This window comes from Patella vulgata, chromosome 4, assembly GCF_932274485.2.
Source record: "Patella vulgata chromosome 4, xgPatVulg1.2, whole genome shotgun sequence".
Classification (NCBI taxonomy): Eukaryota; Metazoa; Mollusca; class Gastropoda; family Patellidae; genus Patella; species Patella vulgata.
The window spans coordinates 54,166,453-54,192,242 of record NC_065882.2 but is presented as its reverse complement, the minus strand read 5'-3'; the positions used below and the strand labels follow the sequence as shown (position 1 = coordinate 54,192,242).

The 25,790-nt window shown below is 35.3% G+C and overlaps 1 long non-coding RNA gene across 6 annotated transcripts in view; it reads left to right on the top strand.

Moving 5' to 3' along the window:
• Positions 1-25,790, top strand: part of LOC126818731 (uncharacterized) — a 192,131-nt gene that overhangs the window by 47,698 nt on the left and 118,643 nt on the right. For 2 of the 6 annotated variants that reach the window (XR_007679330.2, XR_007679328.2), the window contains exon 2: positions 7,407-7,504. The exons of the other annotated variants lie outside the window; for them this stretch is intronic. This is a non-coding gene — a long non-coding RNA (uncharacterized LOC126818731). The remainder of the gene's footprint in view (positions 1-7,406; positions 7,505-25,790) is intronic. 6 annotated transcript variants of the gene reach the window in all.

Sequence of the window (25,790 nt, the reverse complement as noted above, 5' to 3'; positions counted from 1 at the left end):
TCGACTAAGGTTAAAAAATTAGATTTGATAAACCATGTGTTAGGACTTCGAATTTTGTCTAATGGTTTAGATTGTTCGTACTTGGTTTTATTTTATTTAAGTATCCTTTATAGGGTTTGTGGGCTTGACAAGTGCAGATACAATATATTTTAGCAATTTCAGTAATCCAGTGTGGTGGAAATCCAATATGGCAGCCATTTGGCGGAAAGTTAACCGAACAAGTATAAATATATTGGATATACTTTCTAATATGTCCTTTATATGGTTTTGGGAGTCAAAAAACACAAATTTAATATAATTTTCCAATTTTCTTGATCCAATATGGCAGCCATTTGACGGTGATTTTGTGAAGGAAAATTCACCAAATAAGTATAAAAACATTTGATATGTTTTTTAAATGTCCTTCATAGGTTTTTGAGCTCCACAAACATGAATTTAAGAAAGTTTTCACTTTCTAAAATCCAATTTGGTATGTAATAATATTATGGCCTTGACTAATTATTCTCCATTGTAGTCAGTATATTAGCTGTGGTATGAGTTTGTTTAAAATGCAAATCAAATTGTTATGAAATACTGTGCCAATAACAGGACATTGGGGTCTAAGGCCAAGGATAAATTCTATTGTCTATTTCACTCATGTGAGGAACATTCCATTGTCCATTTAAGGATAGTACTCTGTCATTAGGCTTAGTAACCAATTATTATAATTAATTACGTAATGTTTGACCAGTCAAATTATAGATAGCAAAAGTCAGTTTGGTAGGATCGAGAGGTAAAGAGAATGACTTAATTTTTGATCTATAGATAGCAAAAGTCAGTTTGGTAGGATCGAGAGGTAAAGAGAATGACTTAATTTTTAATCTATGCTTGTAACCTATGTATCCAGCTTAATATAAAACTGTAGAATCTTGTACTTTTGTTCCTGTCATCTTGTTTGTTAATCATACGATATTTTGGGGACGTGAAATGTTAAAGAAACATTTAAAGATATGTCCTAACCAGTTAAAGAATTACAAATACAACCAAAGACAATACTAGACGATCACAAATCTAATAAAAATGGAGTAGAGGAGAGAGTATGTGTCACAGGTTGGATGTGGGTTTTTTTTGGCAATTGTGCTTTCCACATCTAGCCAGCGACTCACAGAATTGCATCGTATGACATATTTGATTTGGTTGCTGAGCTGTCCATAGCGACACATACTGCTACAGGTAATCTCGTTGCCGAATCCGCTCTCTCCGCCGAAACCAAAATGCAAAAAAATGAGACCGGATTCGGGAAGCAGATTACCAATTTGGGGGCCATATTCCTCCACTATATGACAGACTAGACTGAAAGAAGGTGTCTTGTATCAGGACAATAGAATATAAAGCTGCTATGATTGATATGATCTGATATTCTACTCAACAAAAACGTGCATGTAGACTAGAGAAGAGAGGAGAAAAACGAAAGAATTTGCATTTACCATCAAATTGTATCGTATTAGTATAAACTCAGTTCTGCAAGAATAGCTTGTAAGCTAAATTCCACTCGGGAATTTGGCTTTGGAGAGGGAGAAGTGCTTGGTGTGTTTGAGGATTACTTTAATGGCTGTAATGTATCGTATAACAATAAATGGTCGTGTAGATATAGGTGATATAAATTTAGAGTAGGCCTATGATGACTGATGCCGTTGTCACTATGTGTGTCAGTCAGATTTCCATAACACCCTTTTTTGTACGGCCACATTTTCATGTGGACGTATATTGTCGTCGCCCCTGTCCGTCTGTCCGTCCACAATTGTTTGTGAACAGTCTACAGGTCACAATTTTTATCTGATTTCAATGAAACTTGAAATATAGGTTTATCCCCCTAAGATCTCGGTTCCTTTCGATATTGGCATCTATCGGAACGTAACTTCATGGTTTATGGCCCCTGATTGTTCGAAAAATCACGTTTTTGGCTTGTGAACACTGTAGAGGTCACAATGTTTATCCGATTTTGTTGAAACTTGAAATTTAAGTTTATAACCCAACGATCTCGGTTCCTTTCGATTTTCGCGCATATCGGACAATAACTTCCTGAATTATGGCCCCTGATTGTACGTAAAAACACGTTTTTTGGGTTGTGGACCCTATAGAGATCATAATTTTTATACGATTTAAAAAAACGTATTATTATATCACCGTTAAACCCTAAGGACGGTTGAGTTCGAATTTCGTGAAAATCAGCCCAAAACTGACAGACAAAATGGCCGCCGTTCGTTCTCAAATAGCGTGAAAATATGGTATATCAAGGTTGTGGACCCTATAGAGGTCACAATTTTTATCCGATTTTGTTGAAACTTGAAATGTAAGTTTATAACACAAAGATCTTGGTTCCTCTCGATATTCGCGCATATCGAACCGTAACTTTATGAATTATGGCCCCTGATTGTATGCAAAAACGCGTTTGCGTGTAGATATAGGTGATATAAATTTAGAGTAGGCCTATGATGACTGATGCCGTTGTCACTATGTGTGTCAGTCAGATTTCCATAACACCCTTTTTTGTACGGCCACATTTTCATGTGGACGTATATTGTCGTCGCCCCTGTCCGTCCGTGAACAATTGTTTGTGAACAGTCCACAGGTCACAATTTTTATCCGATTTCAATGAAACTTGAAATATAGGTTTATCACCCTAAGATCTCGGTTCCTTTCGATATTGGCATCTATCGGACCGTAACTTCATGGATTATGGCCCCTGATTGTACGAAAAATCACGTTTTTGGCTTGTGAACACTGTAGAGGTCACAATTTTTATCCGATTTTGTTGAAACTTGAAATGTAAGTTTATAACCCAAAGATCTCGGTTCCTTTCAATATTCGCGCATATCGGACAATAACTTCCTGAATTATGGCCCCTGATTGTACGTAAAAACACGTTTTGGGGCTTGTGGACCCTATAGAGGTCATAATTTTTATCCGATTTATAAAAACATATTATTATATCACCGTTAAACCCTAAGGAATGTTGAGTTCGAATTTTGTGAAAATCGTCCCAAAACTGACAGACCGTTCGTTCTCAAATAGCGTAAAAATATGGTATATCAAGGTTGTGGACCCTATAGAGGTCACAATTTTTATCCGATTTTGTTGAAACTTGAAATGTAATGATTTAAAAAAATGTATTATTATATCACCGTTACACCCTAAGGACGACTGAGTTCGGATTTCGTGAAAATCGGCCCAAGACTGACAGACAAAATGGCCGCCCCTCGTTCTCAAATTGCGTAAAAACATGGTATATCAAGGTTGTGGATCCTATAGAGGTCACAATTTTTATCCGATTTTGTTGAAACTTGAAATGTAAGTTTATAACTCAAAGATCTTGGTTCCTTTTGATATTTGCGCATATCGAATTGTAATTTCCTGAATTATGGCCCTTGATTGTAGGAAAAATCACTTTCGTTTTAGCTTGTTTTCTGTCCATCTCTCGAAAATGTGGGCGTATCCTGCCTGGCAGTCGCTGGTTTGAACTTGGACTAGTGGATGGGGCTGAGAGAATGCCTCCATTGCCATAGGCCTACCTGGGCCAGGATGATTTGTCCAATACATATACCTAACACTGCATATCACCACATAATACCTATTTCATTATTGTGAAAAGCTGACAGAATACTTCAGTTAATTTACATAGATCTTGCAAAAAATGTACGGTAAATGTGATGATAAATAAATGTCTCTGCATTCCAGTTATCTCCCTTTGAAGATCACCCAATAATAACAATATATACATTAACTCATAGGCCTACATACCAAAAAACCAATTCATTGTTGCCAAATATTTAAATGAGTCAATACTGTCAAAATAGATCTACATCTAACAGTACAATTTTTAAACACAATACCTTAGTTGTGGAAAATAAATTATTTGTTGCAATAATAAAATCACCATTCAATAGACCCCCCACCCCCCTTATCACTTAAAGGGGTATGTCACCTGGTCTTCTTAAAAGGGTTCTTGGTGCAAAAACATCATACATGTTGTTTTAATCCTCGATATTCGGGGGAAAAAAAATCATTTTTCATTAAAAGTGTTTTATTTTTTTATTTAATTTAATTTGCCATTTTTGTGGAGAAAAAGTAATTGACTTCTTATAAACAGTAAAAAAAACCAGCGGCTGCCAGGCAGGATACGCCCACATTTTCGAGAGATGGATAGAGAACAAGCTAAAAAGGAAGTGATTTTTCCTACAATCAAGAGCCATAATTCAGAAAATTACAATTCGATATGCGCAAATATTGAAAGGAACCGAGATCTTTGGGTTATAAACTTACATTTCAAGTTTCAACAAAATCAGATAAAAATTGCGACCTCTATAGGGTCCACATCCTTGATATACCATATTTTTACGCTATTTGAGAACTAAGGGCGGCCATTTTGTCTGTCAGTTTTGGGCCGATTTTCACGATACTTTCGAACTCAGGCATCCTTAGGGTGTAACGGTGATATAATAATACGTTTTTTTAAATCAGATAAAAATCATGACCTCTATAGGGCCCACAAGCTAAAAACGCGATTTTTCGTACAATCAGGGGCCATAATTCAGGAAGTTACAGTCCGATATATGTGAATATCGACAGGAACCGAGATCTTTGGGTTATAAACTTAAATTTCAAGTTTCAACAAAATCGGATAAAAATTATGACCTCTATAAGGTCCACAAGATAAAAACGCGATTTTTCGTACAATCAGGGGCCATAATTCAGGAAGTTACATTCCGATATGCGGGAATATGGAAAGGAACCGAGATCCTTGGGTTATAAACTTACATTTCAAGTTTCAACGAAAACGGATAAAAAATATGACCTCTATAGGGTCCACAACCTTGATATACCATATTTTTACGCTATTTGAGAACGAAGTGCGGCCATTTTGTCTGTCAGTTTTGGGCCGATTTTCATGAAATTCGAACTCAGTCGTCCTTAAGGTGTAACGGTCATATATTAATATGATTTTTAAAATCGGATAAAAATTATGACCTCTATAGGGTCCACAAGCTAAAAACGCGTTTTTTCGTACAATCAGGGGCCATAATTCAGGATGCGCGAATATCGAAAGGAACTGAGATCTTTGGGTTATAAACTTACATTTCAAGTTTCATCAAAATCGGATAAAAATTGTGACCTCTATAGGGTCCACAACCTTGATATACCATATTATTACGTTATCTGAGAACGAAGGGCGGCCATTTTGTCTGTCAGTTTTGGGCCGATTTTCACGAAATTCGAACTCGACCATCCTTAGGATGTAACGGTCATATATTAATATGATTTTTAAAATCGGATAAAAATTATGACCTCTATAGGGTCTACAAGCTAAAAACGCGTTTTTTCGTACAATCAGGGGCCATAATTCAGGATGCGCGAATATCAAAAGGAACTGAGATCTTTGGGTTATAAATTTACATTTCAAGTTTCATCAAAATCGGATAAAAATTGTGACCTCTACAGGGTCCACAACCTTGATATACCATATTATTACGTTATCTGAGAACGAAGGGCGGCCATTTTGTCTGTCAGTTTTGGGCCGATTTTCACGAAATTCGAACTCGACCATCCTTAGGGTGTAACGGTGATATAATAATACGTTTTTTTAAATCGGATAAAAATTATGACCTCTATAGGGCCAAAAAGCTAAAAATGCGATTTTTCGTACAATCAGGGGCCATAATTCAGGAAGTTACTTTCCGATATGCGCGAATATCGATAGGAACCGAGATCTTTGGGTTATAAGCATACATTTCAAGTTTCAGCAAAATCAGATAAAAATTGAGACCTCTATAGGGTCCACAACCTTGATATACCATATTTTTGCGCTATTTCAGAACTAAGGGCGGCCATTTTGTCTGTCAGTATTGGGCCGATTTTCACGAAATTCGAACTCAGTCGTCCTTAGGGTATAACGGTGATATAAAATACGTTTTTTTAAATCGGATAAAAATTATGACCTCTATAGGGTCCACAAGCTAAAAACGCGATTTTTCGTACAATCAGGGGCCATAATTCAGGAAGTTATTGTCCGATATGCGCGAATATCCATAGGAACCGAGATCTTTGGGTTATAAGCATACATTTCAAGTTTGAACCAAATTGGATAAAAATTGTGGCCTCTACAGTGTTCACAAGCTAAAAACGTGATTTTTCGTACAATCAGGGGCCATAATCCATGAAGTTACAGTCTGATACATGCCAATATCGAAAGGAACCGAGATCTTAGGGTGATAAACCTATATATATCAATTCTCCCCACCCCAATAGACACACACACACGAAAGAAAGAAAATGAATCTGGGGGTGGTAAAAAAAAAAAAACTTGCATGTGTTACAAAAATATTTTATTGAATCGGTTTTAAGATTATTAAAACGCCCCCTTGTACAATAGGACAGACTTTAATGGTATTGGCTTAAAGGGGCTAAATCATTAATGTTTGGGACCTAGAAATTGACACAAATGGGTCGCAACGGATATAATAGTATGATATGAATGCATATCAACTGATTTGCATTCAAGCGTTTCCGTTTTTACTCCTAATTACAAGTCAGTTATGTTTGGCGAAATAAGTCAGATGTTTCATTCGAATGGCTATCTCTAGCGTATGGTTATTCCGGTCTACAATTTGCACATGTACTCCAGATAAAAATATCACATCACCATTTGACATGACTCGTGGAATATGTCTAGCCTTGTTCTTCAAGTCCCTTTTTACCAATGGCGCTGAAACGCATTATGGTACCCGATTCGTGTACCAATGTTAAAATGTTTATTTTGTCTTAAATATTAGATATCAGAGGCCCATCTTTTCACGGTAAGATCACAACATCAATGTTGATTTAAATTGACAAATAATTAGTGTTCTCAATGTCGAAGACTTTGGATGATATTGAGTTAGAGACTTAGCTACTTTAATCTTTGACATTTTGAAATTGAAATCCAAGATGGCTGTTCTGTTGAGCTATTGCAACGGTAACAATTGGAGATGCTCATTATATGCCAAAGATGTGTTATTTTTTTTTAAAAATAACTTTCATTAACAACAATGCTGTGTAATAATTATTTTTGCAGGTGTTGGAACTGTATTTCCAACTTAAACCCATATTGGTGATCTGAGCAGGATCTGAGAAAATTTGATTATTTGACTAATTATTTTGGGATGTTTTATGATCAGGGAAATGATCAGAGCTATGACCGTGACAATTTTCAAGTCATTCGATTGATTTATAAGCTTGGTTGCTATTGACTTTTGAATGAGATACATACTTCTGCATTCTTAATATTTTGCAGCCATTTCCCTAATTTCTCAGTCTGCTGAGTTCTGACCAAGAAAAGTGTATAACTTCTCCAAATTTTGTCTGATTTAAAAAAATTCCTCCAATTTTAGAGAGCTCATAGTGTGATGATTCCAAATCTACCAGCATCTCAATTTTTAAATTTAGCAAGAAAAGCCAGTTTTTGCCAGAGTCCCTCACATATTACACGGTACAGTATATGAAATTTAATTTTATATTCAATTGGTGAAAAAAATTATGTTTTTTGCCATTTTGTGATGGAAAATGGCCGTCATCCTGGAAAACCTACAACGGACATCCTAGAAGGCCTATTCGAAGTGTTTCTAATACAATATCCTGGAAAAAATCAATATATATATAATTGAAATTAAAGATGGCAAAATAAAACTACATTTTTATGCTAACGTTTTCACCGCGATAGCGGCTCATCAAGGAATTTATAAAACATTAATTCAGTTAACAATAGTCTATAACGTCACAATGTCATAGTTACATTATTATACAGGCAAGGGTAGTTATTTCCTTTATAGACTTAATAGCAAAAACAACGACCTCTTGGAGGCAAAAGAAAGCTATTTTATTGAGAAGTACCACCCGAAACTTAATTCTAAATAAGAGAATAATTAAATTAAATTAAATAAAATAAAGACCATGGTGGGATTGAATATTTGTAGTCTGTAGGCTAAGAAATAACTACCCTTGCCTGTATAATAATGTAACTATGACATTGTGACGTCATAGACTATTGTTAATTGAATTAATGTTTAATAAATGCCTGAAGGGCCGCTATCGCGGTGAAAATGTAAAAATGTAGTTTTATTTTGCCATCTTTAATTTCAATTATATATTACCAAAGAGCAGCTTTAATTAACTATTCTACTACATATATATATCATATACATTATTAATATCTGAAGACGCCCATAGAAGGCAGACAAAAATGAAATGAAATGGGGTTTAACGTCCTACTGTTTTGCTCCGAACTGGGCTAATGAAGACGGGCATACGCCATACAGTGTGCTATGAGGGAAATTTTGCCCGGACAGCGGCACTACGGCCTACTCTTATATCGAATTCCAACTGTCAAGAGATCTTTTACGTGCACGCCAATGAGTACACGGGACCTCGGTTTTTCGTCCCATCCGAACGACTAGACAGCTGTCCTTGTCAGCCCCTCTGGCCTGCATCACTGACAAGGGAGAACCACGCTGGAAAATCGGGATGAACTTTCTCAGCCAATACAGGGATCGAACACCCGACCTCCAGGCTAGCGAGCCAGCGCCTTACCCACTTAGCCACCGTGATCCCCAGAAGGCAGACAGCTAGCTTATATGATTTAATGTATGTCAGAATGAAGTAAAGTGGAGAATTTTTTTATCTGGATGAATTTTTTTATTTGCACCTAAAAATGGCCGATCCCCGACCGAAAAAATAGTGCTAATTCAGGAAAATATGTTGTGATCAGTGTTGGTGTTTCAAATTTTTTTCCCCGAAAATAAAGGGGCATAACTCTTATCATTATTAAAGCAGGTGGTTTCAGAACACAATTAAAAATCATGTGTCAACAAATATTCATAATTTTCATATTTAATTCCTGTACCATATTCAAATTTATGTCAGTAATATTCCAACAAAATTACGTGATGTCAGAATACGATAGAGGGAATTGTGCCGACCCGTACCTGTTTCAAATTCCTCAAAAATGACCATATTTGTTGGGGTATAAGTTGATACATTTTTCAGCGGAAGTCCGGCATTCGTCTTACACTCTGTTTCGACCTACGTACGGAAGTTAAAAAAAAATGGCATCCTGAAATTTATTTGGCAGTAACTGGCCCTCTACCACAACGAGCGAGTGACATCTGCTAAATAATCGCAATCGACTCTTAGCACGCGCCATCCGCTATCGACTAAGAGAATTAACTACTAACACTATTCCAATCGAAATATTAGTCAACATTTCTTAGCATGTTTATTTATTTATATAAAAACATAAACCCCATTCAAAATATAATCATTAATCCGAGACTATGCCATCAAAATAGAATATTTTCTCCGACATTAGACATGTGAGATTTGGCATGTTTACATCTCTTATTTCAGGTGTCTCGCAAGATTTCTACTTTCATTTCGGTTATTGTACTATAACCGCCATGTGCGATCAGAAGCAGAGCTTGCATTGCCTATTATTTATCAGATATGCGTTTGTGTGAAAAAGCTTTATTTAACTTCAGCTTCCACCGAAGGAATATCAGACAAGTTATCGGATACAATGTATATTGATTTCTACGTGTTGTCGGTCGACATCAAGGAGATTAAAATGTCCGACTATGCAGAAATCAAAGGTTAATCAAGTAGATTAAGTTTATAATCACTCTTATTGGATTGATATTCAGTCAAATAAAAGGAAAATCAATGACTTTTGTTCAGGATTGGGTTGATGAATTGTCCGACAAAGGATTAAGTCAGCCAATCAAGGCAGATTAAGTAATTAATCAAGGTAGGCGTGGTGTATAGACAGTATAACACGATTAATATGTCAATCACTTAATTACCTAATCAATCCAGCCTATTATCAGCGATGATCGGGTCGAGTGGTAGATATACACTCAGTATATACACTATATTAATTTTGAAATTTTGAATATTATTCACCATGTCTTGATGTCTGATTGGGCATTTTCCTGGTTAGACAATTTAAGACGTTTGGAAAATAGTGTCGGACATGTCCGGAATATACGGGCGAAATCCCATCACTGGTTCTGATTGCCAATATTCTGTTTTTAGACGTTTATTGAAGGCTGATGTGTAAAGGTTGATTAACCTGTTTTGTTTGGGTAATTTGCGTCATATAGTAAGTGCAGGAGGACTGCACCACACATAATAAAACAAAACAAATCTACGGCAAGACACAATACACAGAAATAGCAAACAAACGTACATATCAAATTAAGTGAATGACTCCGGGGGCTAGCCATAAGCGTTCACTGCGCTGCACAGTTCCTGTAGTGGTACAGACTTCACTCAAAATTGAAAAACAAACAATCAGGAATATAACCTAGTGAAAAACAATGTGTAATACTAGTACGAGTCATGAACTGCTCTATGTCACATGAAATATGAATGTAAGCATATTAAAGTAAAAATATACCTGTATACAAAGAAGCAATCAGAGAAAATGCAAACCGTCAGTAAAACAGCCATCTGCAGACTGAATGACGTGACGTAAAAGAACACAGCATTAGAGATCTTATCAGCTCTCCCCAGGTGAAGATAACAGCTGTGAATCAAAGAAGCATCTCATCATGTCATTTTGAAACGTCCACATTCATAATGTGAATGTATTATGCCATCGCCTCTGACTGTCTGTGTGTGTCTGTTTCTGTGGATCGCCTACAGGGTGCAATTCTTAATGGATACAATTGTCTGGAAACTTTGTATACTTATTCCTTATACCCTATATAAGGATGATCTCTATTAATTTTGGTGCATGGCCGACCCCCAGGGGCAGAGCAATGCCCCTTGTTTGTATTTGTCATCTACAGGACACATTTCTTAACAGATCAGAGCCACCCCTATCTTTCTTTGTGTGCCTGTGTGTCACCTACAGGCTGCAATTCTTAATGGATTGTCTTTTCATACTTATTCCTTATACCATTATTATTTTTGGTGCATGCCGGCCACCTGGGACACAGCCATGTCCAATTTCTGTGTTTATTGTATACTGGGCGCAATTCTGAATGGATCATCTTCAAACATAGCATTTTGGTGCATGTCCCGACCGCAATTAATAACAAATTTGGATCCAATTCAGTATGATCCATCAAAGGATCATAGGGTTTTACTTATTTATATAGGTCCATGTCCAGCCCCCAGGGGAAGAGCCATGCCCAATTTTTGTGCTGTTTTATCTACAGGCTGGAATTCTGAATGGATCATCTTGGCACTTGGCATATTTATTCCTTATACCGTAAGGATAGCAACCTTTTATTTTGGTTCGTGCAATGACCGCCAGGGGCGGTGTCACGCCCACTTTTTGTTAATATTTAATCTGTAAATTTGGCAAAATAAACCCAACGCCTAGGCTTCTTTGCCTCTTTTCATTTTATTGTCATTGCAGCCATTTCATATTTCGTGCTCTTCATTTTAGAAAGTACCACATATCAATGAAAGCAGGAATGTGGATGTATATTGCAGCGGTATCGATGTTTTTGTTATTTTTGTCTACTACCTTGAATTTGCTCTCATCAGTCACATATAGAACATGAAAATTTCTTTCTTTTGAAATTCTTTTGTGCTTTATTTGCTGATTATTTCATTTGTACATTCTGACTGAAACTAAACTATTATTAAAAAATATTGCTTCAAAAGAATAATTTTCTGCCTTGAGAAAGATTTCATTATAAAACAATTTCCTTAATGTCCTAAAATTAATGATATAGAATTAAATATGTTTAATGTGCAGTATGATCAGAAGACAAACTATAAGTTGAAAGGGACTATCCTTGGCTATTTACTTGAGAAAGTTTTATAACAGGGTGAATACAGCCTCTAGCAAACAATTGATATAATTATTGGAACACTTTAATTTCATAGTTATACTCACATATGGCCGCTAGTGGAACAAAACTAATTGGGTGGAGGGGGTGTAATCTTCCCTGTCCGTCCGTCCACAATTTGTTTGTTGTCACTCTACAGGTTACAATTTCTACCCGATTTCGACAAAACATGAAATGTAGGCCTATCTCACAAAGATCTCAGTTCCTTTCAATTTTGGCATGTATTGGACCATAAATTCATGGATTATGGCCCCTGGTTGTATGAAAATTCACCTTTTTAGCTTGTGGACACTCTAGACATCACAGTTTTCATCTGATTTCGATGAAACTCGATATGCATGTTTATAACCCAAAGATGTAGGTTCTTTTCAATATTCGTGCACATTGGATCGTAACTTCTTTAATTATGGCCACTGATTTTATGAATAACTCTGTTTTTAGCTTGTGGTCCCTCTAGAGGTCACAATTTTTATCTGATTTAAAAAAGTGTTTGTTTATATCAACGCTGCACCGTAATGTCGATTGAGTTCGAATTTCGTGAAAATCGGACCAAACCTGCTGGATAAAATAGTGTAAAAGTATGTAATACCAAAGTTGTTGACCCATTAGAAGTCACAATTTGTATCCGATTTTGATGAAACTTGTAATGTATGTTTATAATCAAAAGATCTTGGTTCCTGTCTATATTCGCGCATATCAGACTGTAACTTCCTGGATTATGGCTCCTGATTGTACGAAAAATCATGTTTTTTAACTTGTGGATCAGAGGTCACAATTTTTATCTGATTTAAATATATCACCATTCCACCATAATGAAAGTTGAATTAGAATTTTGGGAAAATCGAAACGAAACTGCCTGACAAAATGGTGGCTCTTTGTAAGCAAATTGTGTAAAAGTATGTAATACGAAAGTTGTGTACCCTCTAGAGATCACAATTTTTATCCAATTTTAATGAAATTTAAAGTATATCTTTATATCCCAAAGATTTCAGTCCCTGTCAATATTTGCACATTTCAGACCATAACTGTATGAATTATGGCCTCTGATTGTACAAAAAATCACTTTTGTTTTTAGCTTGTTCCCTATCCATCTCTTGCAAAATGTGGGCATATCTTGCCTGGCAACTAGTGGTTATATACCTCCTGTTGGCTTATGATTTATATTTTCCATGCTTTGTGACAGAGTTATGGTCCTTCATCTCATGGACGTCCATGATGTAAGATTTTTTTAAAAGCAAATTTGATGAAACTTATAGGGATGTATTGTTGTGTCCAGTTGTTTATTTAAGAATGTAACCAGCAACTGACTGATTTTGATTTTAATATTAATTGAATTAAATAACCAAAAGAAAGCTTTAATCTATTACACCTTGTTGGATGACACAAACATCATTATATGGATAAGAGATCATTGACGTACAGATGTCATGTTATAAAAGGTAATGTTGTTAGCCCATTAATGGGAAAGGGGCTATTGATCAGTTTAACTCATGGTGGTAAACCCACAATAAATTAGTTACCAAGTCTGGCCAAATCCTCATCAATTTCTTCAACCCAAATAATCGATATACGAACAATTTGACTTTCCATTGAGATTTTTTAAGCCTGTAATGGTCAGCATTGATTAAGGGGATTGAAGATTTATCTGCCTAATAAACTGATTGGAATATACAGCAGATTGTGGCACTTCTGACAAATCTCTTAAACTGTTGTCAATATTACCACTTCCCAGCAACTCTTCTCCTCTTAGAGTGCTATTTACTCAAACATTTCATATTATCAATTTCCAGATACCAGCTTTCAACAAGATGGTGGTTTTTTGTTGATGTTAAAAAGTTACAATGGGAGAATTACAATAAATTGTAGCATAAAAAGGTCAGACAGTGCCAAATAAAAAAGGTTCTAAGAAATCAAGCTTTTATACAAGTTAAAATTGTTGCTTTCAAATTTGTGAACCAATTTAGAATTAACATGAAGAGTTGTTCAATTTGTTATTGGCATTTTATTTTCTCCAATATTTTCTAATATTTTCTGTTTAAAAAAGGTTTAGGATTGAGACTTGGTCCACTAAAGGGAAGTAATTTTGAAAAGTTTTGTATATTCCGTGACACATGTTTTTGGTCCAAGGAGATTATATTATCACTTCTGTCTGTTTACATCTGTACACACTGGTGCACGTAAAAGATCCCTTGACATTTGGAATTCGATATAAGAGTAGGCTGTAGTACCGCTGTCTGGGCAACATTTCCCTCATAGCACACTGTACAGAGTATGCCCGTCTTCATCAGCCCAGTTCGGAGCAGAACAGTAGGACGTTAAACCCCATTTCATTTCATTTCTGTTTACATCTTTTTTACCCTTCTTTATAACTACAATTGTAAGTGATAGGGTCAACACAACACAATTAAATAGATATTTGCAGAGAAGATACGCCGCCTTACCTGTGTTCAGGGTTGGCGTAATGGTATAAAATGGAATGTAATCATTACATTTTTATACGCCCACATTTTCATGTGGACGTATATTGTCGTCGCCCCTGTCGTCTGTCTGTGGGACACAATAACTCTCTTTCTAATTGAGCTACAATGTTCAAACTTGGTGTAGGTGTTTATTAGGTCAATGCCTTGATGGAGTTCGAAGATGAGCATTTTCGGCATAGGGTAAGCAGTGATAAGCAATTTGATTGGTTGATGCTTTGGGACATGATAACTTTAGTTCTAATTAAGTGAGAGTGATGAAACTTGGTGTATAGTTTCGATCATTACATCAATACCATGAAAAAATTCGATAATGAGCATTTTCTGCTCGAGGGTAAGCAGAGCGATAAGCAATTTGATTGGCCGAGACTTTGGTACACAATAACTCTCCTTCTAATTGAGCTAGAATGTTCAAACTTGGTGTAGGTGTTTATTAGGCCAATGCCTTGATGGAGTTCGAAGATGAGCTTTTTGTACTTAAGGTAAGCAATTTGATTGGTTGATGCTTTGGGACACGTTAAGTGAGAGTGAGCTTTTTGTACTTAAGGTAAGCAGAGATAAGCAATTTGATTGGTTGATGCTTTGGGACACGTTAAGTGAGACTGATTAAACTTGGTGTATAATTTCATTACATCAATACCTTGACTAAGTTTGATAATGAGCATTTCCTGCTCAGGGTAAGCATAGTGATAAGCAATTTGATTGGTTGAGACTTTGGAACACAATAACTCTCATTCTAATTGAGTTAGAATATTCACACTTGGCGTAGGTGTCTATTAGGTAAATGCCTTGATGGAGTTCGAAGATAAGAATTTCTGCTTAGGGTAAGCACAGATAAGCAATTTGATTGGTTGATAACTTTAGTTCTAATTAAGTGAGAGTGAGGACACTTGTTGTATAGCTTTATTACATCAATACCTTGACTAAGTTCGATTATGAATATTTTCTGCTGAGGGTAAGCAGAGAGATAAGCAATTTGATTGGTCGAGACTTTGGAACACAATAACTCTCCTTCTAATTGAGGTAGAATGTTTAAACTTGATGTAGGCGTTCATTAGGTGAATGCCTTGATGGCGTTCGATGATGAACATTGTCTGCTTACGGTAAGCAGAGATAAGCAATCTGATATGTTGATGCTTTGGGCACGATAACTTTGGTTATTATGAAGTGAGAGCAATGAAACTCCGAATATAGATTCATTATATCATTACCTTAACTAAGTTGGATGGTGAGAATTTTCTGCTTAGGCTAAGGAGCGATAAGCAATTTGATTGGTCAGGACATAACAACTCTGCTTTTAATTGAGGTAGAATGTTTAAACTTGATGTAGATGTTCATTAGATGAATGTCTTGACTGAGTTCATTGATTAACATTTCGCGCTTCGAAGCTAAGCAGAGCTAATCAATTTCATTGATCAATGCTTTGGGACAAGATAATCTTGATTCTATCTGATAGAGAGTGATGAAACTTGGTGTATAGTTTGATTGCTTGATACTTTTGAAAAAAAGTTAATGTGCGATTTATTAATATGTGTCATCTATTTATTTTGGGATTTCGGCGGGGGACATCAGCCTCACTGTTGGCTTGTTATCAATATTATAAAAGAGTTTTCCAAGCCCATAAACATCACGAACCTGATTTTGTTATTCTTAATAAAACTTTGAAAAGTTTTACACTGTTTGTTCCTTTTATTCAAAGAGAGAGAGCTGAATACAGCACACTAATTTTTTTAGCTAGTACGCCTTATCTTCCGAGAAGCTCTACTATACAACGGCTTGTGGTCGGCCGATAGACCAATGGTGGCATAAAAAAGGGTGTGGGACCTGATCAACTAATTGCAACAGAACTCCCCCAACCAACTTGATTGCTACTCCGTTTGTTGGCAAAGCGCTACAGTATATATAATCAGAATGATGTTATTTTACAGAATATATAGTTCTCAGGAGATTGTGTTTTGCCATTTTGGTTGTCTTCTTTGTGTACGTACATGATCAATTACTACTAATATATATTCCATTTAAGGGCATTATTAGCTGAATTAAGTGTTTCCAATTTATGAATAAGGGGAAACCAGTATGATATACTGTCAACAACAATAAGAACCTAACTGGTTACAGGAGAATGCTCAAGGTTCACACTAGGAGTCTAGTGTGAACCTTGGTCTACTATATACAGACAGCAACATTACAAGTAAAATATCAACTGACAGATATGGCAATTTGTTTACTTCATATGAGAAGTGATATTAGATGCTCTAAAAATGATCAATACAACACAGCAAGCAAGCTCATCCATTATTCATTATTCTCCTCCATTTTTAATACATTAACTATAGTCTAAATTCTCGATTTTATACACAGGTCAATATTTTCCCTATATCCTCTTCAATTTTATGTTTAGATGATATATAACTGTAAAGGACATCTGTAAAATATTGAAGCAATGAAATATCCAGACTAAGTAGACTATCAGTTAAACTCCTTTGAGACTGCTTTTTGAATCACTGTATCTTCAGACTTGTAGAGTAAACGCTCTGTTTGAAGAAGAAATAATATGAGATTTGTAATTGCTGTTTGATTTATTGGGTTTGTAGATATTTATTTAAGATTGTGATGAACTTGGTTCCTAACAAGTTTAGAAATTTATTATAAAAAATATTCCCTTAATGACAGCGATTAGTAAATTAGTATGAAAATAACCTTTTAGAACATATGATCTTCTCATGAGTAGATTAAGGTCAAATTGACTAAAAGCAAGTTATTCAAACTATTCCTGTTACTGAGCACAAAAAGTTAAAATGGACGGTATCTAGTAATACATTTATGTCATAAAAGAATTTATATGAGGTCTTGCAAATGGTCTCACTATGTTACATCCATATTTTATTTATCTGCTTTAAGGACACATAAAATAATATGGTTTTCTTAATTCACGCTACTGGTTATGTGGCTATAAGATGCCACATTTTGCATATTAATCAGAAACTTAAAAAGAAGATATGAAATTTTATTAATACAATAACTATACGGTTTTAGCAGAATTGCTTCTGTGTCTCTAATCGTTACTCTATATTGACAGGAATGTTTGAAACTTTTTTTATGAATTATATGAATGATAATAAGGTTTTTTATTATAGTATTTTACATTGAATAGTAATTTTATCAGTCTCCTCTGATTTATAGCAGTAATGAAGTTTTTCTCTTCAATATTTGGATTTCTCTCCCATCCTAAAGGCATTCAGAAATATACTGCCCTAACAAACTTTCCCAAGACTTTAATAAACTAGTGTCAACAGTGCAAATTTTATGAACAGACAAAGTAGCATGTGATGCCTTGAGGGGAAGGCTTGTTTAATAATTCTAATCACACTAAATAAACACCTTCTATCTCAACTTGATGTTTTTGATTACCTCAATTATGCGCAAATCTCAAAAGTTAATGGGTCATTGGAGTAGAATGCTCTCCTCTCTGGTGTTACCAGAATTACTGGGAAACACAAAACCCTTCAAAATTTGTTATATTCAAATGAACCTCTTGACAATTCAATTGACTATTGGGGTACATTCAATTATTACTCATGCCAATATGTATTCACTATTAGTATTTGAATATGAATGTTGGAAAGATGTCTTTGATAGTTATGTATATATTTCCAGAACTTGACATTCATTTATCCTTACTACTTTTGTTGATAAATATCTTTAATATTTACCTTGCATGTCAACTTGCCTCAGCTGGTATATTAATATACCCTTATAAGCCCTGCTTATGTTGCCCATACAAACCGATGCTATTGTGTGCAACTAGAAATGCCAACCGCTAATTTTGCCCGCACATGTTTAGTTGCAAGTACATGAAACTACTTGCAACTGGAATCTCAGAAGGCTTATGTTGACTGTGATTATTTGCAACTGACCCAGCTCCCACCAACCTATGGTCAGGGTAACAACTTTATGGCAATGTGATAGTTCAAAATAGTTAGCAGTAAATTTCTTAAAAGCTGGTTCTGCTATTGCATGGTATTATATTTTCTTTGAATACAAATACACTATTGTTGTCCAAACCAGTGATCTTAATCGACTGTTTTTTGTCAACTTTAGCCGCTTGAAATTTTATTAATCGGATTGGTAAAACAAAGAACCGGCCACCATGGTATCATACATCAATCTACTTTCGGCTAAATTACAACGGGTTAATTATTACATGTTAATTATTACATGTTAATTGTGTAGTCAATCAACTTGCTTGTCGGCTACAATAACAGTCATACCCTTAGTGGAATCGGCCACGTTGTTCATAATCCGAGTAATTAGCACAAGTAATGGTAATTTTAATAATCAGGTAAAAAAACAAAACAAGCTAGTTGATTATTTTTAACAGGTCCAGTAATTTGCCTTTCAGGAAATAAGCCACATGGCAATTCGAAGGAAGACGATCTCGGCATGGATTGTGCATCTATCGCACGCCTTCGACGCTCCATATGAATTCCAGGTGTACCTCTAGATATTAAAATAATAACTGGATCACAATTTAAAGTAGCTAAGTCTCTAACTCAATATCACCCAAAATCTTCAACATTGAAAACATTATTTGTCAATTTAAATCAATACGGATGTTGTGATCTTACCGGGAAAAGGTGCCCTTCTGATATCCAATATTTCAGACAAAATAAACATTTTACAATTGGTACACGAGTCGTGTACCATAATGCGTTTCAGCGCTGTGTGGAATAAGGGACTCCGAAAACGAGGCTAGGCATATTCCACAAGTCATGTCAAACGGTGACGCTATATTCTTATCTGGAGAGCATGCCCAATAAATACTATTGGCGTAGACTGGAATAACCAGAAGCTAGAGATTGAAATTCGATTGAGAATACTGGCGTATGTCGCTGAACCTAACTGATTAGAAATTACAGTAAAAACATTTTACAATTGGTACACGAATCGTGTACCATAATGCGTTTCAGCGCTGTGTGTAGTAAGGGACTCAGAAAACGAGGCTAGGCATATTCCACAAGTCATGTCAAACGGTGACGCTATATTCTTATCTGGAGAGCATGCCCAATAAATACTATCGGCGTAGACTGGAATAACCAGAAGCTAGAGATTGAAATTCGATTGAGAATACTGGCATATGTCGCTGAACCTAACTGATTAGAAATTACAGTAAAAACAGAAACGATTGAATGTAAATCAATTTATATACATTCATATTACATTATTGCATGCGTTGCGACCCATTTGTGTCAATTTCTAGGTCCCAAATATTAGCAACTTAGCTCCTTTAATTGTTTCACGGACCAGTTGTTAATTAAATTCAAATCTTAGTTGAATATTATCCTCGGATAGAACACTGAATCCATCGAGAAACAGTCATTAATAATATATTATGAATCTCCAATGCCGAATGCCCCGATGACACGTGACATTGTTGGAATTAGGTCAATAAACCAGCAATGCTAGTTTTATTTTTATTTTATACACTGACAGAGGCTTAATTTTAAAAATATTGTCGTTATTATTATTGAAGACTATATGGCATAGTTGTATTTAATTTAATTTTAAAGCCATTTCAATTATGGTTGTCACATGATCACTGTGCCTATGTATCTATCATGAACGAATAAATAAAAACATTTGCAAGTTACGTGATAGAAAAAAACCCTATAAATTTTGCTATGAAGAAATACCATGGTGCCGTATCAACTTATATCCATCAAAAAAAACCAAAACAAATACAGTAATTTATTCAGGAATATTACTCACATGAATTTCAAGCGGTACGTGAATTAAATATGGAACATTTTCCGAACGGTGTATCTATTTGTCATTATTTTTTGGGTAATTACCTACTGTAGAATACGATATTCCTCCTAACAAATTACCAAGAATTATTTTTGTTGAAGTGTCTATATTAATGGGAATGAAAGCTTAAAAACCCAGTTCCTACCGGGACCTCATTTGACCCAATTCTAGCCAGATCATTTCTAAATGGATTAAGAACCCTGGTCAGTCCAAACTCTCTTTGATAGCATCAACAGCCATTTTTATGTACACAAATGACATAATGAAGATGTGAGCAAAACTACAAAATACACAGAATGCCCAAACATTCCCTCAAAACTAGTTGCATTCAGTCGCAAAACCACTGATGTTGCAACTAACAGCAACTGACTTTTTTAACAGTCGCATCCAATCCATCATATCGCCATTTTCATGAAACTCCCATGCAGTTTCATCCAGTTGCACCAATCTCAATCACACACAGTTGCATCGGATCGCAATAGCGACATAAGCCCCCCGCCTTAAACACCAAAAGTACTTGAAAAGCATGACTAATAATACTAACTAAATGCAAGCTAAGTAGTTGTTGGCCAATTTAGAGCCATGGTGGCCGTAGTGAGAATGGTGCTGACCCACTAATCAGGCAGATCTGGTTTGATCCCAGTGTTCACAGAGAAAGCTGCTCAGGATTTTCCAGTCTGTTTTCTCCTTGTCAGTGCTATAAGATGAAGGGCCTGGCAAAGAAAAAAGGTTGTCTAGTAGTTTGGATGTGTACTAAAGAACCCTTGACAGTTGAAATTATATGAAAAGTAATCGGAAACACAACTGTCAAGGCAAAATTTCCTGTCTTCATTAACCAGGATAGTGTAGAAAAGCAGGACATTAAACCCATTTCATTTCATGCTGTCTGATTTATCATTTCTGTTGATTTACAAGACAAGCAGCTGAAATATTATTATCTTTGTTTGCAAAAGCTTTTATTTGATAAATTTCATAACAACCCACTGGAATTTCATTATTGGAAAAACTGCTTATTCTAGAAAGGGAATTAAAATTCTATTAGTTTCTTAATTTCCCAAGTGTGCATGTTCTCCACCAAGGGTGTTATGACTTTTAGATATATATACATAAAATAAACATATTGAAAGTCATGTTGATTGGTTAATGAGGCTTCAATACATCTAGAACAAAAAGTCAACATTGAATATTTTTAATGTGCCTCCCATTTATAGTCTAGATGATTAATTTGCATTTCAGTTTGAACATGAACAACATATGTGATTACGTATATCAAAGTGAGTCGGAATACGCAAAATCTAATTTTGGACTAGAAACAAAATAAGTGAAAATATTGATTTTGATTGAAATTGAGATTTTCACAAAAATGTGTCTATAAATATCTATCGACACAAAAGATCAAAATAGAAATAAAAGATTTTAGAACACCTTTATTTGAACGTTTTGTAAGAGTACCGTATTCTTAAATCTTTCCTATTTCTTAAAATTCTAGGCGAAATTAGTTATTTTTCTTCGCTCGCTGCTGGACGACTGGTCATTCCTCTTGCATAATAATTGACATCGTTGTAAAGCAGAAAATCTCTAGTTTACAAATATGATCAAATTAATGTCGATGAATTGATTTTGAATGGATACAATCGAGTTTTAAAAGTCCCTAAAAAATATAAACCACCACCGCTTGTTGCTATGCTGTCTACACAACTCGTTTGCTGATTGGCCCAGACACCGAGTGAAAAGCATTATGGTTACGTGGCTGACTCGAGCGGGCGATTAATATTTGGTTTTGGCGATAATGTTTTTGGTTACCTACATGCGATTCACTCTGATAAGTGGCAGAAAAAAATTAATTCTGATCATATATTGATTGCCGTTGAGTGTTAATCCAAACCATGTGGCTGATTATGTAAATTAATCGACATGCAGGTGGGTGTCATTGAGTAATACTAATCAACTGTCACAGGTCAATGATAAAGCCGTCGACAATTCCTTATTAACTCCGAATAATTAATCCAAGCGGTAATTATTTGATATCTCATATCATCTTTAAAAAAATAATTTATAGGCCTTAAATGGCAATAAACAAAATGGCCAATAATTTTCTTTTCGAAGAGAATTTTATTGATAGATGAATTCCCTTTACTGTCGCTTCTTCATACAGCATGCAAAGTAAGAAATGCATCTTGGATATTATTGTTTAAAGTTCTCTTATCACTATGGGTCGAAAAAATGAGAACGACCAACGAGCCGAATTGCGACGATTCTCGAGTCTGCCATTGTTTAATTACATCAAAGCCAGAATGCACAAAATTGAACGTAAGTATTTCTTGACTATGAAATTGGCATTTCTATAGGGACTCATATTTTGATACCGTTACGGTACCTGAAAATAATAATAGACCTATCATACACGCAAAATCTTATTTTAATTCACATGTTAAATGAACACTTGTCCAGCTGTGGCAGCATCTTTGATGATTATCCAATCGACAATCTTAATCTCCTGACCACTAGCTGGTACTAGGGTGCTAATTAATTGATGAGATTAACTGTTAATCTCACCAAAGTCATAATATACAAAACAGACTAATGTATTGATTATTCTTCAGTAGAACACTATCATGTGAATATGCCGCATGTGTTATGAATGTTTCGTCACGAAAGGAGTGCATTTACTATGATTTTTGTCGTCAGCACCCTTTAAATCCTAAACACCAAAAATATTAAACGACAAAATAGCAAATAAATGGCGGAAATCGTCGGATCAAATTTTTACTACGATTTTCGTTTTCAGCACCCCTGAAAACCCATGGAAAGATATTTGCAACGACAAAACAACAAATAACTGGCCTGGTTGCTATGGGATTTGGTTTTGGAACATACCAAATCTTTGACTTGCTTTTCTCAAAACTTACTTTTCTGAGTTGGGTAGCTTCGATTGGACAGAGCTCAGTCAATTTTTGCCCGTTTCAAACAAACTATACATCAAATTAAAGGTAATGAGTTGGAGAATGTGAAAGTAACAATAACTCAATTTTTAAAATTTCCTCCCTGCGACTTAGTATGCCAAGGGGTTCACATATGTCCCAAATGCCCCAAGAAAGCTTTAGTATCTTGGTGATATGCCATTCTTTTGTGGACTGAAAATATGGTTTGACCTAGTATTTGATGTGACTGAATTGGCACCAATTATTTACCCTTATTTGAACCCAGCAAAGAAAATCCAAAGGACCAATCTAATATTCTTCGCACATGTAGTTTAATAGATATTTTATTTTCTCTGTTTATGAATACCGGTTTATTTAAGAATCAGACATGAAAAACTGAAACATTCAGGAACTATTTTCTGGTTGTACTGAGCATTAATGACAATATTGAATAAATATAAAATTTAAGGAGAAAGTGAAGATGTGGATCACAAAAGTGGCACAGTAAAAGTTAAGAAATGCCCCTAACCAAATGGTTGTCCTAAGGTCACCATAGTATGATCTATCAAAGTTGTTCCCAACAATCCGAACCTTTTTATACATCCACATTTTCATGTAGATGTATTATGCCGTTGCCCATGTCCGTCCGGACCTCCATCTGTCCACAATTTTTTTGTGGGCACTCTACAGGTCACAATTTATTCTGATTTTGACGAAACTTAAAATATACGTCTATTTCCTAAAGATCTTGGTTCCTTTCAATATTGGCAAGTATCAATAACTTCCTGGATTATAGTCCCTGATTGTATGAAAAATCATGTGTTTAGCTTGTGGACACTCTAGAGGTCACAATATAATCATAAATAAACAACAAGATTATGGACATGTTAACTATTGTATACAGTGTCAGTTAAAAGCCTGATTAGATAAATGTACAATAATTGAACTCTATTCCGTAACTTTTTCATATAAAGATGAAGAAAATGTCCAATTGATAATTGCTTCTAAATTTAACACAGTATGTATAGCAAAAAATCTAATCTGATTAAAATTAAAACACAGATCCTAATTTGTTTATAACCTAAAGGTCTTGGTTCCTTTCGATATTAATTATTCTCTTATGTTGGATCCTAACTTCCCTGATTATGGCCCTTGATTGTACGGAAAATCGTGTTTTTAGCTTGTGGTCTCCCTAGAGGTCACAATTTTTTTCCGATTTAAAAAAATGTTGGAATATATATCACTGTGAGACCGTAATGTCGGTTGAGTTTGAATTTCGTTAAAATCAGACCAAAACTGCTGGACAAAATTGCCGCCCCTTGTACGCCAATAATGTAAAAATATGTTATATCAAGGTTGTGGAGTGTGGACCTTTTAGAGGTCACAATTTAGATCCAATTTGGATGGTTATAACCCAGAGATCTTGGTTTATTTTGATATTCGCGCATATCGGATTGTAACTTCCTAAATTATGGCCCTTGATTGTACGAAAAATCATGCTTTTAGCTTATGGTCCCTCTAGAGGTCACAATTTTTATTTGATTTAAAAAATCATTTGAATATATCACCGTTACACCCTAATGATGGTTGGCTTTGAATATTGTGAAAATCGGACCGAAACTGCCAGACAAAAGAGCCGCCCCCTCGTATGCAAATAGTGTAAAAATATGGTATATCAAGGTTGTGGACCTTCTGGAGGCTACAAATTTGATTCGATTTTGATGAAACTTTAAATTTATGTTTATATCACAAAGATCTTGGTTCTTTTCGATTATTCATAAAGATCTTGGTTATTTTCGATTATTGCGCATATCCAAACGTAACTTCCTGGATAATTGCCCCTGATTGTTCGAAAAATCAAATTCTTAGCTTGTGGACCCGCTAGAAGTCGCAATTTGTATTCAATTTTAAAGAACTGTTTAAATATATCACCGTTACATATCAATGAAGGTTGAATTCAAATTGGAATGAAACTGCCGACAAAAAGGCTGCTCCTTGTACGGAAATAGTGTAAAAATATGTACTACCAAGGTTGTGGACCATAGGTTCCATGTCAGCCGTATATGCCAGTTGGGACCGACGTCTATGGAAAATGACCAAAACTGGATCAGACCCGTAGGTCATTTTGCACACCGGAAAAATAGCCTATTTTGTGCAAAATCATAAAATCCCAGGATACGACGGAACTCTGTACGTGTCGTGATGTAAACTATCAGATATAATAAAATTAACAGTGTTCAGTGGTCCACGAATGGAACCACTGCCAATTAATTATCCTTGTGTATATTGCTCTAATCACAATCAACGGAGGATCAACATCAAACAGATTAAAGGCTTAACTTTTAATCACTTTAATTAGCTGTGTTTTGTTTTTTAATTAGTACTGTGTGATCATTCTTAAAACCGAGTTGTTGTTACAGCATATTTGCGACTTTCATCGCTCGTGCAGCCACATTTACTGTTTCAAAAATCAAACAAATTAAAAACTTTACTTTGATGTCTTCTCTTGATAACTAGAGTTAATCGTGCGAATGATATATATATCATAAATGTTAGTATTCTTTACATCATTTCAAAATGTTGAAATTCCAAACCTCTCAGAATAACAAAAGAAAGTGAGATGATGATATTGTCAATAAATCCAACCTCCCTTCTTCAACATCGGCCCACGAGGAAGACAGTTCCGCTCCGAAAGTCTGTGTAAAATCTCA